This window comes from Vombatus ursinus, unplaced genomic scaffold (assembly GCF_900497805.2).
Source record: "Vombatus ursinus unplaced genomic scaffold, bare-nosed wombat genome assembly UNPS02014773.1, whole genome shotgun sequence".
NCBI lineage: Eukaryota > Metazoa > Chordata > Mammalia > Diprotodontia > Vombatidae > Vombatus > Vombatus ursinus.
The window spans coordinates 32,091,320-32,105,079 of record NW_020954551.1 but is presented as its reverse complement, the minus strand read 5'-3'; positions in this window follow the sequence as shown (position 1 = coordinate 32,105,079).

Below are 13,760 nucleotides of genomic sequence, written 5' to 3'. Positions count from 1 at the left end.
CCTTTTTAAATGTACACCATTACATCTTCACACATAGTGTTGTCATGCATTCTGAGATTCATTGACATCTGTTTCATGAATGAGAATGTGTACTAAAAGGGAGTACATGGTCCCTAGGTTTTTATATCATTGCTCTTAGTTCTTTCTCAAGATCCAGGTTAACATTTCCTACTTCCTCCTGGAACTCTCATCATTGTCCCAGATGTACCTTAGCTTCAAGAGTCTAAAATTGAATTTATCATTTCTCTACAGACTCCTGTTACTCTTTCTGGATTCTCTTTTTCAGTGTCACTACTATTTTCCTTGTAACTCAAGGTCAAACACTGGAGTCACCCTTTAATCCTTTCTGTCCCTCATCCTATATTTCCAGTCACCAACTCCTGACATTTTTACCTCTGTAATTCACACCCTCATAATTCCAACTGTCTCTATTTAGTTGAGGCTTTCAATACTTCTCACTAGGGCTATTATGGTTACTTCCATAAAGCTTTCCTCACTTTGAACCTCTTACTTCTGCAAGACATCCTATATACCAGGGAAATTAGTTTTCCTGGTTCATAGGCATGATTAAAATATTCCATTATTCAAATGATTCTCCTTTCTCCAATAAATAAAAGTTGGAACTTATATCTTGGCATTCAAAATCTTCAAAAATGTAACTTTTGCCTATCTTTTAAAATATTTTTTCAATTAAAATCTATTTTTCTCTCACTAGTCTCCTCCCTCCCCAATGGAAAAAAAAAACAAAATCATTGTAATTAATATTGATAGTTGAGCAAAACAAATACTCATATTAGCCATGTCCAAATAATCTCAATCTCTCTCTCTCTCTCTCTCTCTCATTTATCTATCTATCCCTCTCCCATCTATCTATCTATCCATTGTTATCAGCATATAAAGGTTCTTCTGGTTCTGCTCATTTAATTCCCATGTTTCTCTGAAAACATTCCTTTCATCATTTACATTCATGTACTATACTTTAGTTAGCCATTCCCTAATTGGTGTGCACCCTTTTAGTTTTCAGTTATGAGACCTATGTCAAAAAAGCTATATAGTCTTCTCATCCTTCCAGATTCAGTAATCAAATTCAAATTTGCATCATTTATTTCTGTACTTGTCTCATCTATTTTCCTATATTTTATGTTTTCTTGAGTAACAGTAGTATGCATTTATCCCCAAGGATCTAGCATAGTTCCCTGGATAGGCAATTAATAAATGTTCTTGTTGAATGACTGAATATTACATATGAAGGCAATTTGATATAGTGGAAAGAGCCTTTGACTCTTAGAATCGAAAGTTCTGTGTTCAACTGTGAGGTTGAACAAGTCACTTCGTCAATCTGGGCCTCAGTTTCTTTTTCAGAAAAATGAGGGTGATATAGTATAAATATTTATATGATTTTACATAAAGTGTAATTATATTTATAGAACAAAACAAATAACCAATAATTAATTTTTATTGTTTGTTAAAAGTAAAGTATCACTATTATAAAATTTAGAACAAGATTTCAAGAAATAGAAACACATAGGAACAATAAGGTGTTGTAGCTTTGTTTATTAACTTTTTAATAGTCACAATTACTGCTTAGTTTATTTCTGCTTTTTAGTGAACCTGAATGCATTTAACTAATGATGAATCAGTCTCTCATTACAGAGAACCCTCAGAGTCTATTTTTAGCTCTGGAGCTTTCAGTTTCTTTAGTGTTCAAAATTCCTGCAAACTTTTTCTTTTCTGTAGTTTTAAGTCTCCTGATAAATTATAATATTGCTTGTAGTTGCTTTCTACTAATTATAGGAATGTCCTCAGATTCCTCTGCTGATTTGCATTATTTTTCCATGAGAGAACTTTCTTTTCCCTTTCGTAATCTAAATACCTTTTGAAAAAAAAATCATAGCCAAAAAAATTGTACATTACTCTGTCACTATATTTTTCTAATCAGATTTCTTTCTTAACTGACTCTTTACATGCTAAACTTCAAGCCTTCAAGCTGATTAAAAAAATACCTACTTTGTATGAAATACTAAGAAAAATCAAACACATTTATTAAGCATCAACTTTTGAATATATAGTGGGTTAGGTGTTGTGGTATTGTTAAAAATAGAAAGATATTTGACATGGTGTCATTTCTTAAGAAACAAACTTTAGTAACTTTTACCCTTTCTAACACTCTTATTCTCATTTGCTATTCTCACACCAGTTCTTGGAGTGACTATTTACCTTCCCCATAAACTCCACAAATTATTTTCAAGTATATTTACAAAAGAAATAGTGATTCTCTTTCTATATATTTTTGTGTCCTTAAATTTATTTTTCTTTTACCCAGAGGACACTAGTGGAAGAAAATAAATACAGGGTGAGATGAACAGTATTTCCCCCAACAGGCCAAAAAGAATAACTAAGATTTATCCGAATACTGATCTCAGAACTACAATTTTTTGCTTCTTTATGGAAAACAGAAATAGTGCTAACTATTCAGTTTATTGACTTTCAGAAAATCCCTTCCCTTAATTCTGGAGGAGTAAACAAATTGAATAAAATGAATTCTGAACAGCTCCTAATATTATGTGAATTCTATATTATTACAACCATCTCTGCTAGTGAGAAGAAGTATATTATTTTAATTCATTAAGATGGCAATAATTGAAAGCTTCAATCCTTTCAGGAAATGAAACAATTAAGAAATATTATGAAGCAAATAGGATGCCTATTCAGATTAGGAAGCAATAGTGTACAGGGCTTAGAGTTCATGCATTTGCTTTCTAAAACAATCTCGCCACACACTATCATTTGTCATATATTACAAAACAAGAATCCTCCAGAATGTTGCAGTCTGGGAAGGGTTGGCTTATTTCTCTGTTCCATATTTTACAAAAGGCCAATCATTTAGTGTGATTAAGTATATAAGGACAAAGACTTTCCTACTACCTGTCATGGAAAATAGCAAAATGGGTCTGAGACTTCTCTTCCTGTCATTCAGTCCTTTCATAAATCTTTAAGTCTTTAAGTTGTTCCAATGACATTTCTATTTCTCAGGTGAATGTGCTGGCTGTATAAATGTAAACCTTGAGAATAGGGCTTGCCTAAGAAAGCATCACATAATTATCCTTAGCAGCAGGTAAGATCTACCAGCAGAGGAGTTTATGTCATTACTAGGTCAGTCTCACTTCCCTATGTTACTTAATAGGCCCATTCATGATACACTGAACTTAGATACTTTATGAAATCTCAGGTTTTTTTGACTAATTGGGAGTATGTACAATGCTAACTCCTTGAGGCTGCTACAAAGCTTGCATCCTTAGTAAGAAGCAGAGCAGCCTGGCATAGTGGTATGCATATGACTGATGCCAGAAGCCTGAACTTTGAGCACCAGCTCCATCATTAGCTATCTATGTGGCCTTTATTTTTCCTTCTTCAGCCCAACCCTGACCCTGCCACTTCCCTCTTCCAAAAGCTCCAGTGGCACCCTCTTGCCACTAAGAGAAAATATAAACCCTGTTTGCCTTTTTAAAGCTCTTCAGAATTTGGTTATTCTAGTTAGAATCATATTCTAACCAAACTACCCTATTTGCTCTCTCCCATGAATGACATTCCAGATTCCAACTCCATGCTTTACACATGCTATGCTCTGTATATACTCCCTCCTCATCTTTAGCTCATAACAGCCTTAGTTTCCTTCAAAGTTCAGTTCAAGTAGTAGATGCTACAAGAAACCTATCCTGGTCCCCTAATATTTGACGATGCCCTCTCCCCTGAAATTAATTTGCATTAACTTTGTATGTATTTTGTAATTACTTTTCTATGTATATGTCATTTCTACCCAATAGGATGTGAGGACAGAGGACAGAGACTTTTGTATTTATCATGATGTTCCCCAAAGCTAGCATAATGCCTCACATGACAAATAACAAGCACTTAATTATTACTTGTTGAATAAATATCTCAGTTTCCTCATAAATGGAAAGGGAATGACACTTGCCACTCTCTCAAAAAATAACTAATAGGATTATTGTGAAACTCAAATACATTCCATCTTATAGACTATATGTGACAGATTCCATTTTATAAAGTATATATGATAGATTCCATTTTATAGACTATATGTGATAGATTCCATTTTTAAAGTACATATATAGATTCCATTTATAGACTATATATGATAAATCCCATCTTATAGAATATATATATATATAATATTCATATATTATAACATATATTTTAGTTATTATTGTTGTATGGATGTAGATAAGTGTAATAAAAGTTCTTTCTCACTGAAAGAGGGAGCGCCTTATAGAAGCATCAGACTTTCAGTACAGCTCTAAAGGTGGGGCTAAATGACAAAAGAAAGGGACGTAGGCCATTGCAGAGGTTTTAAGTCTGTTGTCCCAAGTCAACAAGGAGAGAATCATGAAAAGGAGAGCAATGGAGCAGGGCAAGTAGCTGAACATAAAGAGAGAGAGATGAGTAAGTCCACTGGCTTCCATGAGAGATATTCCTGTTCAGTGAACTGTGGTGCCAGGCCTACCAGAAATATTGGAAATATGTAAAGTAGACAAAGGATTAACATAAAATCTCAGACTGCCTGAGATGGATGCTGATGTCTCCTGTGCCTGATAAATTCAGAGAGCATTTTTCTATTTTCCTTAATGTTTTTTCAAGTTCCATCTCATTTCTTGCTTTAATGAGGAAATTCTTTATGCCTAAACAAAATCCCTCCTGTTGAAATTCAAGCCTGTTACAACCAACTAGGTTCTCAGCTATGATCAGTTAGAAACAAGAGTCCAATTTTGATGGAGACTGTTAGAAACCTGCAGTGAAATCTCCTCCTTCACTTTATTGACTTAAGGCTTACCTAGGAGTAGAAAACACTCCCTCCTTTTAACTTTAGCCCTTTCTTTTATATTATGTCAACACAACATGGAAACAGAAAACATGGATGACTAGACTCACTTAAGGGACTTGTTTGCAGAATGGTAAAGTTCACAGAAGTTATTGTTTGGTCACTCCTTTAGCACATTTAGAAGTGTGCCTGGAAAGCTATGAAAGGAATAAAGGGAGAGAAAAGTAACTAGGTGAAAACAATAGCTTATGGTAGGAAGATATCTGCCTCATTGAGGAGGGTGTGGGCTTTTCTACCTTCTATTTCAGATCTCTCCTTTTCTCCTCTACTGTTGGAAAGGTTAGACATGACTAAGGATACAGCTCAGATGACTGGCTGACTAATGTTTATCTTTAACCAATCATACCATGGAGGTGTAATAGAAAAAAACACTGGTCTTAGAATCAAAGGATTTAGGCTGGCTCTGCCAATTATGACCTGTATGACTTTAGAGAGATAGTTCTCTCTGGGCCTTAATTTCCTCTTCATGAAAAATGGATTTTCATCTTTGTACTTTTGTCCTTAGTGTCTTGCTAATTGGATTGGATTGATTTGGATGAGTCAGAGGAACAGAATTGTTAGCATCCTAGGAACAGAGTTTTAAAGTGGAGCTTGAAGAGGCCTCAGATCCCATCTGGTTCTAATTTCTCATTTTCTCCATAAGGGAGCTGATAAGCAAGAAGGTCAAGTGATTTTCTCAAGGTCTCTCAAGTAGTAAAGCATCAGAGGTAAGATTTGAACCAACGTCCCCAGACCCTAGAGTTAGGGCACCTTTGAAGGTATCACATTGTCTCCCAGTTTCTGCCATTTATGACCAATGTCACCTTGGATAGTCACTTCTCTCAAAATCTTTCTTATGGATAGGCTGGGGGTTTAATGCCTTATTTCTAAAACCACTTCCAGTCAGTAAACAACAGTGAATAATCATTTATTAATGCTTATTATGTGCAAGTCCATGTACTCTGTTCAGTTGTGAAAGAATTAGATCTTTTAACCTAGAGTAGGGAACACATAAAGAGAACACAAGAGGTATCTATGGGTGATTGAAGGACTGCTATATGGAAGAGACAATAAGCTTTTTCTATTTAACTCTAGAAGACAACATTTACAAAAAGGAGAAGTTAAAGAGAATCATATTTTGGCTCATTTTAAGGAAAAGCTGCCTAATAATAAGAGCTATCTCAACATTTAAGGATGATTCAGGCAGTCATCCTTAAGAGTCAATCTTAACTCTTACTCCATACCCCACATCCCAGGTCTTCAGGATAATGTGAGAGGATTACTTTTGGGGACTTTTCAAGGACATTTTCTTGTTCAATTTTGGTTTGATGCCAATATCCTGGGAGGTAAATTTTAACTCTGAGATTCAATTATATTCTTATTTCCTGATTCTGTGACTTCAGCTCTAGCAGGCCTTGTGCTACACACAGCTTCCTGACCAATAGTGGCTCAACAAATAATTATTCACTTGATAGGTTATCTTTAGTTCCTTGATTGTTTTGAGTTACATGGTACCCTTCTCTCTTCCAGTAGTGCATTTAATTGTGATAATTATGCAAGGTCACCAGACTAATGAGTCTAGTTCCAAGGCTATTCATTGCAATAATATTAGTTGCAGTTATAATAGCTAATATTTATATTGCACTTTAAGGATTGTGAAGTACTTCATATGTATTAGTTCATTTGATCCTTATAGCAACCCTGTGAGGTAGATGATATTATTATATATCAATATCAATATAATATACATAAATATGTAAAATATGCTATAGCACACAATTTATGTGTTATATATTATACACATAGATACATATATGCTATATATGACATATCAATATCTATATCTAAATATATCAATATCTGTATATCTACATATCCTTATATCTATATATACTTACATATAAAAATCTATCTATCTATCTATCTATCTATCTGGAAACTGAGGCTGATGGAGTTTTGAGTTACCCAGAATAACACAGGCAACAAATCTTGAAGCTGGGATTTGAATTAGCCTTTTAGAAACTACATTTGACATTTTATATATTATGCCATCTGTCTGCCTTTGAAACTCATGAAAACTCATCTCTACCTCAGTTATTAGTTGTACTTCATTCTTACATTTATTTGATGGTTCCATGCCTTGAAACATAAGAGATATTTATTGAAATATATTTATTGACATAATATTATTTGAGACTAGCAAATATGGTAAGGTAGGGGGATGTAGTAGAGACTAGATTACTCCCTCAACTTTTCTAACAAAGATCTCAGAAGAGCACTAGACCAAGTAGTGATCATGAAATCCAAGGAGAAACCATAGGGAATCATTTGTACAGCACAGTCCAGTATAGGAAGCTTCTGATTACAGAGGCTTGAGGATACTGGAGAAAGATTTGGTCAGGATGGTCCCCCCTGTTGTTATGCACCAGGGCAAGGACAAGTTAGAGATTCAGTAGAGCAACAGAGAAACCTCGGGAATGCTTGCTCTCCATTCCCTCTTTATTCCAGTCTTTTCTGGAACTGAAAGAGTATAGTATAGAAAGGATTATGAACTGGAAGTCAGGAGAGGCAGGATCAAATCCTGGTTCCAGGCCTAACTAGCTCTGTGACCTTGGACAGACTACTTCATCTGTTTACCTCTGGGTTTTCTCCTCTGAAAAGTGCTAGGGTTCAGCTAGATTTTTTCTGAGGTCATTCCCAGCATTCACATCTTGTGTTTCTTTAACCACAGGAGACTTTGGCCTCCCAACCTAGAATGAGCCCCACACCCACCCAATCACATCTTTCTAGGAGATAGGATCCAAGTGAATTTGGAACTACAACAACAACAACAACAACAACAACAACAACAAGAACAACAAGAGGAGGAGGGAGAATGTGGCCAACACAAATATGATTTGCTGGGAAAGAATGGGGGGAGGGGAAGGAGCCCATTCTGAGATCAAAGAACATACGGAAAGATGCTGTGACAAAAGATTATAATCATATAAAGGAATTTTAAAGTTTATCAACATGGATGTGAATTACATTTGGGTTGTGGCAAGATGAAGTATTTGATCATATTTACATGTAGCTTAGATGTCATGGAAGAGTAAGCTAAAGGAGTTGAGTAGATTGAGAAACTGGAAATTTAGCGTAGTTGAGGGAGACTCATTATATATGCTGAAATCTCCTAATGTGATTTTAAAGGCAAAGATAAAGAGTTTGAACCAAAACCAAAACTCATTGAAGAAGGAAAAAAAGTGTCTTGGGAACTGGTAAATGATGGCCATTAGCATCTGGATTGGGTGATGGGTTTGGATAGGGTGACTTCAAAAGGAAGAGATGTTGATTAGTGACTCTGTGTGTGTGTGTGTGTGTGTGTGTGTGTGTGTGTGTATGAGTGTATGTGAGAGAGAGAGAGAGAGGACACCCTGGGGTGGCAATGAGGAGCAAGGAATATTCTATTCTACTATCACAGCTGGTGAGTTGGGGGTTATCAGTCAAAATGAAACCAGTGTTTGGAAAGGGCAGAAAGTGACACAGTGTTGTAAGGTATAATGTAGCTCTCACTTAGTGCCAGAAATTGGAAGGAGTAAGAATGGAAATGATTTAAGAGAGGTGAGATACACAGAGAGAAAGTGGGCTCAAACTGGCAAGTTTGAGGCCTCCTATCATCCCACAGCTGCCAATTTCTAGGAACCCTGGGAAGCAAGAGGATGAAAAACTCTGTCAGGAAAGCCAGAGTGGTGTGCTGATAAATGCTAGTGTCAGAATAAATTTGTTTTGGGTTATGACTGATGCACATAAGTGCCTTAGACATATTCATATGCATATCACTGGTGGGCATGTCTGCCTGTATTTCATGGGAAAGGGAAACTGCTGGGACATACCAACTGAGCTAATATCTTCTTTTCTAGAAGATGGAATGCGTGAAAGGGTGTGATGACTTTGCATGTTACTAGAGCAGGGGACTCTCAGAGAACAAAGTGATGAAAACCAGAGATGATTTAAGAAGATAGAAAGTAAACTTGTGATTCCACCTAGAAAAATGATGAATGAAGGTGTGTGAATGGTCCAGTGAGAAACTAGGGCTTATTGAAAAAGCAATGTATTGATATTATTGAAAACATGCTATTCCTAGTTATTGAACCTTCTGTGCATGTGAACCAAAGAAGTAGAATTACTGACCTGAAATATCTGCTTTCATTATCTGTGCTTATCAATCTATAGAATTGACACCCTTTTCCTTAATTGTATGCCTTATAGCAGTCTGGCCTATAGACACAAACTCAGTCCTGTTAACAAAACCACTGTCCATAAAATTTCAAGGAATTTGATGGGATGGAGGGAGGAGGGTGAAGAAAATATCTGAAGTTAATCTATCAATCTACTTGTTTGTCTTTTGGTAGGAAGGTAGATTGGTAGACGCATTCTCCAATGTCAGTATTATTGGCCATCCTTCAACGAGAAGATTAGTTAAAATGACAGTGACTTCTAGAGACACAGACTGACAATGTCCTAGTTTTTGGAAGTCTCCTGACACATGGCATCACTGTTAAAGTGGCTAGGATCCAGTGGTGGACTCTCTAACAATTGAATTATAGCTATAGAAATGGGCTTGACACATATCTATGCAAATTATAGATTTGAACCAAAAAAGACCTCTGCAATCATCTTGTACAATTTTCTCTTTTTACAACTGAGAGCACTAAGACTCAGGGAGTATTAGTGACTTACATAAGGTCTCACAGATAATTATTGATCAGAGACATAACACAGTTCACCAAGCTCCCAGGCCAGTAATGTTTCTAGAACATTGGTAATTTTATGAAATACCTTTTACGAAACATCTTTCTGTACTTTTAGTTCATGGCCACTTTCAATGGTCTAACATGATATGGACCAGTAAACTCCATAAGGAACAATATTCAGTGCCATGACTCTGAACATTGACCTGGTACATAATATTCACATAGTAAATGTTGAATAAATGAATAGTTGTCTTAAAATGTGCAACCCATGGTCAGGAGGGAGATTAGGTGAGGGACTAGGAATAAATTCATTCAAACCTAGCTCCAATGAGGCATTGCTTTTTTTTTTTTGCAGTTTAATTCAACAATAACAGTTATTAAACATACATCATAAAATGCACCATTATCACTTTATGAAGGATAATTAATAACAATAGCAATAATTAGTACTTATATACCACTTCAATGTTTGCAAAAAATCTATATGACATTGCATTTGGTTCTCTCTATAAAGAAAAGTCCATATTAATAGAGTGGATCATATTAATTTGTGCTTGATCTCTATGATTTCCCATGATTTCAATAGTAAGGTACCATTTTAAAGTTTTTTGGGGGACTCAGCTGAAGTGTTTGTGAAAGCCACATGTTACCGTATTATTAAGTAATTCTTCAGTTACAAAACATATTTCATTTTCTGGGTGTATCATGACAGTCATTGACCTTTATTTTTAATGTGGAGCAGTGTGATATAATAGAAAAAACACTTGACTTGAAGTAAGAAGACCTGGGTCCAAGGCCATATCCTTTTATTTGATAGTATGGAAAATCCAGAATCTGAATGTTTTGGAAAGTAATCTCTTTTAAATAAGCAGAGATACAAGTGAGCATAGCTTTTCTCCATCTACTATCAAGGTATTCTTAGTGACTCCCCAGTCAGATCACATGGAAATTTTGTTGGATCAGAGAAACCCATGCCCAATAAATAGGTTGGTCATTATATCAAGGTCAGGCCACCTGAGGAAAGTCATCTTAATCTGTGCCTCTGTCATAGTATCCTTGCCTACAACAGTTCAATTCTTCCATGTTTAAACTTCATGTCCATTGGTACTTAATTTCTGTTCCCCAATTTCCTTATCTGCAAATAAGTATACATATGAATACTTTTTGAATCTATTTCTCTGAATTGCTGTGAATATCAAAGAAGATATGTAAAAGAACTACATAATAGAAGCTATTATTCTCTAGTTCCTTGTTTGAACCCAAAGTGATTTAGTATCCAATGTCCCAGGGTCACTAACTGCTAAAACTGGTCATAAAATGTGAGCAAGGCAAGCTATGTTAAATTCTGTGTTGGTCTTTTACTCTTCTGTGATTTGAAAGGATGATGGGCACATTGATGTTTAATGGGGCTAACAAAAAAGGCAAGAAAATTGCAGGTCCTGAAAAATTGAAAGGATAAAAAATAAAGACTCTAGTCCCCAGCCGCTTCTCAAAGCCCTGTCAAATATAGTACTTAGGCACATCAAGGTCAAAATAGTACAGGTCAAAGATAGGTGGGGATTGAGTGCCTAAAAACAGCTTCCCAGAACACTGTGATGATGAGTCTTTGTTTTTGAGCCTGAAATAGCTTTGGTCATTTTTAGTTAAATGGCAGCAAAAAATAGGAAAGTCTATTTCAGATAAAATGGCTCAGAATAGGGGGTGTGATTGTTTCATTCCATGTGACACTGGGAGAACAGATGTGGAGCAACCCATTGCATTGGGGACAGCTCAGCCTTCCAAATGTAAAGAAGACATGAGAGACACAACTGCAAAGAAAGCAAAGATGAAGCTGTTGTAGTGGCTAGTTGGAGAACAAGGAATCAAACGCAGACCAGAAGGAAATTCCTCAGTGATGATTTGCTGTGATTTACTTATCTGGTTAATAGAGGATGGTAATCTAGGATAAATTTTTGATAATATCAACTCCTCCATGCAAGGATTCATATAAGACCACAGCACAGTGTAAAGGCTGTTGAATCTGTAATCAAGTTCAGATGCTTACTCTGAAAATTAATACCTCTGTGACCTTGATCAAACAACTTTTCTGGGTTCCAGGTGCAGAATTATATCCACTCTATCATGCTGCCTCTCATGTGAAACACTATATACATGCCAACTATTCATTTACTTTTAAAGTCTTTACACCAAAACAAGGTCACAAGCTTGGGATGAACTATACATGCTCCCATTAATCAGAGTGGGATTTTTTGATTTTGTTGGATATTGGACTCCCTCCACTGACATACATTACATTGTCTCCATGGTTTGTCATATGATTTTAGATTACCGATGTTGCTGCTGTTGGACAGCTCCTCCCACTATGATGAAACTCTGAGACAGGGACTGGGCTAGTCCTTAGATGACTGACATCCAGCTCACTATTGGACTAGTGCCTGAAGACTGGCCAACTTGGTATGAGCAAAGCTTTCACTCTGTTGTCATAGATTTGGAATATGCAAGGTCACTTGGATGGGGACTATCAGGAGGAGACATTTGAAGAAGACTGTAGTGGCATGCTGAATTCTATGCACTTATACAGACTTCAAAGGCAAAAAGAAAATAATGCGGCAATAAGAGCTACCATTTGTATAGCTATTTAATGTTTACAAAGTGCCTTACAAATATTATTTCTCTTTATCCTCACAGAAACCTTGAGAGGTAGGTGCTATTATTATTCTCATTTTAAGAAGAGGAAACTGAGGCAGACAAAGTTTAAGTGGCTTACTCAGAGTCACACAGCCAACAAGTTTCTGAAACAGGATTTGAATTCAGGTCTTCCTGACTCTAGTTGTAGCTAGCTCTCTATTCTCTGAGCCACCTAGTTGCCTCAATTTCTAAGCAAGATTTCCCAATTACATTTTATAGGATCTGAAATTTCATTGGTGTGGAGAACTTCCAATGAAGTCATTCCCTCTAACAAAGAATATTGATACATTCTCTGTGATTTATGACCTTAAAAGTTGCTTGGGTGAAGTGATTTACAGACAGTCACAGTCAGGAACAGTGAATGGAATTTGCAAAGAGGAGACATTAGGTTTGACATTAGGGAAAAACAAAAATCACTAACAAGAAGAGTTATCCAAAAATGGTATGGGCAGCTTGTAGAGGTGGCAACTTCTTCCTCCTTGGAAGTCTTAAAGAAGATGCCAAGTGAGCACTTGTCTGATAAGCTGTTTCTTTTTTCAGAAGTTACACACTGAGGTCCTTTTCAACTCCATAATTTTACGATTCTACATGACGTCAACCCAGGCTTTCTTGACTTCAGTCAGCTTTCCATCCTCTACTGAACTGATAATATTCCATCTCCAAGTTCTTAATCTTGGCACTGGTTCACCCAGGCTTGGAATGCTCCTCTTCCTGACTTCCTTCTCTGGATTTCTATGGCTTTCCTCAAGACTAAATTTAAATCCAGCTTTCTGTATAAGGCCTTTTCTGGCTCTCCTCCATTCCTTAGGCTACTACTTCCTTCCCCCTGAGATGTAAACAACATAAACATATGTGTGCTTGTATGTATGTGTTTATATAAGTTTGTGTGCATGCATACACACACATACACATTTTATATATAATAATTTGAATTTTATCTCCCCATTGGAAATATGAGCCTCTTGAGGGCAGGGACAATATTTTGTCTTTCCTCCTATCCCTACTGACTGGAACATGATAATAAATGATTGTTGCCTAACTATTTTCATTCCTCACTCTCCCAGATACATGCAATTTAGCACATTCTTAATATTTGTAGACAGATTGGAACATTTCTAATTTGTAACCAAATTTCTAATTGTAACCAAATTAGATCATTTCTCATCTGTCACCCAGTCAACAGATGTTTAATAAACATTTATTATAGGTCAAGTACTGTCCTAATCATTGGTGATACAAGGAATGACAAAAACCTGATCCCTGCTCTTATAGAGCTTATATTCTAATAGGGAAACAAAATGCAAATAACTAATATATATCCCTAGTTATTTGCATATATATTTATAAACACACATGCATGCACATGTGCGTGCGCATATGTGTGTGTGTGTAATAGTATATATGGATGTAATATGGGGCAGTTAGATATTACAGTGGATTGAACACCAGGGCCTGGAGTCCAG